Source organism: Marmota marmota, unplaced genomic scaffold (assembly GCF_001458135.2).
Source record: "Marmota marmota marmota unplaced genomic scaffold, marMar, whole genome shotgun sequence".
Classification (NCBI taxonomy): Eukaryota; Metazoa; Chordata; class Mammalia; order Rodentia; family Sciuridae; genus Marmota; species Marmota marmota.
Genome location: NW_025999984.1, coordinates 390,903 through 393,904, shown reverse-complemented (window position 1 = coordinate 393,904; position 3,002 = coordinate 390,903). Strand labels below are relative to the sequence as shown.

The window sequence follows — 3,002 nt, the reverse complement described above, 5'->3', positions numbered from 1 at the left end:
ATGTGGCTCAAGCCGTGGCGTGCTCGCATGGTGTCTGCGGGGTGCTGGGTTCCATCGTCAGGACCACATAAAAATGAAGATGTTGTGTCCACCACTGAAAACTAAAATAAATAAATGTTGAAGGATGTCCCACCCCCCCAAAAAAAAAAACCTAAACACATAACGTAAAGATTCAGTGAGCCCTGCCATTTTGCCATTTTGCCTCACTACTACTTATCTTGCTATTCACCTGCCTATTTACTCTTTTTCTTTTCTGAACATTTGAAAGCAAGTTGCAGACATCATGATCATTCATATCTAAATAACTTCATATATACCTCTTACATAATCACAGTACGATTATGTCTAATGAATTAATTCCTAAGTCTAACAGTTTATGAACTTAAATGCATTTCTAAGCATTTTTTATTTCTTATTTTTTCTGGTTTTATTATGTTTCAATTTTTTGAGCTTTATTAAAGTATAATTGACAAAATTCTTACAGCACTGAATATGTTTTGAGATATAAGATTTTCAAATTCCACACACTGCGTTATTTAAACTGTCCTCTCCTCTCCCCTTTTCTCTTTAATCTAGAGCATTCCAGTCTTTTTTCTTCTTGGAATTGACTATTTGAAGAGACTAGGTCAGTGTCTTATAAGAATGCTCTACATTTTGGATTTGTGTCATTGTTTCTATGATGTCATTTAACTTGTTCCTTTCTCCCTTTGTATTTTGTTTCAATTTTCTAAATTAGATTCTAGGCCAATCTTAATCCATAACCTGTAGCAGAATCAGCAGATTGCCTCAGGAAAAATTGACCAGTTTCCATAGCTTATCTGGGAACTCTTTCCTCTTTAGAATTTTAGTTCATTTAGTCTGGTTACCTCTGCAACTCTCTGCTGTCTTTATTTTATTTTTGTGGTGCTGGGGATTGAAACTTGGGGCATCTACCACTGATCAACATCCCTAGCCATTTCATATTTTCTTTAATAGAAATGCCATTGTTTATTCTGCTGTATTAAAAAGTCATCCTTAAGTAACAAAATTTCTTCTTAGAAGTAATATATTATTTAGGTCATAAATAATCAGCAAACATACAACTGTTGACATCTAAAAAATAAACGAACATTGGTGTTTTTCATTAATGCTGAAAACATACCTGCTTAGGATTTATTTACAAGATAGTACAGTACTCAAACACAAAAATTGGCTCACATGCCAAGTCCTTTCTCTTCTGTCTTGTCAGAGGGACTTGATGTACCCACTATATATTGGTCCCCAAAGCAGCATATCATCAATTCAGCAATTCAGCAATTGATGATATGTTAACATTATGACTGATTAGAATCCAGTGGAATTCTGGTGAAATTAAATAAGGATCTGACTTCACGAGCCCCTCCCTGGTGTGAATGCATTTCCTTCTCTGAAGGAAGAGTCTGCAGTCCTTGGTGGAATGTGAAGGTCCTCACCTCCATGGCCTTTCTGCACCTGGGGGAGGTAATGATAGGGTTCTGAAAGTAGCTGAGGGCACTGTTCACAGAGTGGGCAGGGATGGAGGAGTGGGAGTTGAAGATGATGGTGGTGGTGAAGGTGCCTTAACCAAGCACAGGCATGGCAGGACCAAGCACCTGGTGGTGTAGGGCCATGAAGCTGAAGTTTGGGGAAATGAAGCTTCTCTATTTCACAAACACAGCCTTTTCTAGGTTGTTTTTTTTTTTTTTTTTTTTTTTCTGGTTAGTCCTCATGAGATTAGTGAGATAGATGGTGGTTGACTAGAAAATGCCCCCCTGACATGAACCATCACCCTTTTCCCACATTCTTGATGGAATCTATGAAGTCAATTGCCTCATTGTATCAGGAGTTGTGAGACCTGCCTTGTGATTGTTTCCCACAAGGATGCTCTTCTACTGCTAGTGTCCTTCAAAATGGTTAAGGCAATTGGCTGAGACATTGATCAAGGTAGTGATGCCCAAGGCATCTAGCATGTCCTCATGGGAAGAACGGTAGGCACTGCCCAGGTACAAGAAGGGCAAGATCTCCACTGGGACACTCTGATCTTAGAGCAGGGTGCTGCAGGAACTGCATCCGGATTCTGCACTGTCAGGGGAAGGCTAAGCCCCATGGAGGTGGACTGTTTACAGCACCATTCTGGGCAGGAAGCTGAAAAAACTTCATATCCTCCTTTGAGGAGGATTTGTGCAGCCCGCGCCTTGCGATGGGCCAGGGCCACTGTGCAGTGGCGCTTGGCGTTGTTTAGGGCGACGCTGCGCTGGTCCGGCTGCACCACGGCGTAGTGGGTGTTGGCCAGTAGGCGGCAGCGCAGCTCAGCGTTGGGCACGACGAGCTCCAAGGCGCCCTTGGCCTGGCGCCACACTAGATGTCGAGCCACATAAGTTGACGGAGCCGGCAATGTGGCCAGCGTTGAACTTGAAGAAGCTCCAGTCCAGCAGCAGGTACCAGCCGCGCGCTCCCGCAGACCTTTGGCAGTGCCCACAGACCTTCAGGACCATGGCCAGCTCTAGCACCCCCAGCGTGCCAGGCCCTTGCTATTCTGTCCAGGAGGCCAAGGGAAGGGCAGAGGCTTTCAAGGAACTACATGACCCTGGGTTTATGTGCGGGAACCAAAACCTGCTCTAGGACCTAGCGAGAGATGCTATTCCCTCTCTCTGCCTGGTTTCCTCGTTTCTGCCTTTTTCACCCTGGTCTTTCTTACTCCCTTTTTATTTTATTTTTCCTTTTTATTTCATTTTGAGATAGGGTCTTGTTCACTTGCACAGGCTAGCCTCGAACTTGTGATCCTCCTGCAGCAGGCTCCTGAGTACCTGGACTACAGGGGTGCACCACCATGCCCTGCTCCCTCTCTCTGTCATCTTTAAAGATGTGATTTTTATTTTCTGCAATCAATCCAGCTTTTCTATAACTGTTCTTATAGTCACATATATCCTACCTGTAAGCAGAAGTCGGTACTAGCAGATTTTTTTGGGGGGGAGGGGGGAATGCTGCTGGGGATTGAACCCAGG

At 43.7% G+C, this 3,002-nt stretch overlaps 1 pseudogene; it reads right to left on the bottom strand.

Annotated features, from left to right (window-relative positions):
• Positions 1–1,313: 1,313 nt before the first annotated feature.
• Positions 1,314–2,492, bottom strand: LOC107160424 (annotated as a pseudogene).
• Between the last annotated feature and the right edge of the window lie 510 nt (positions 2,493–3,002).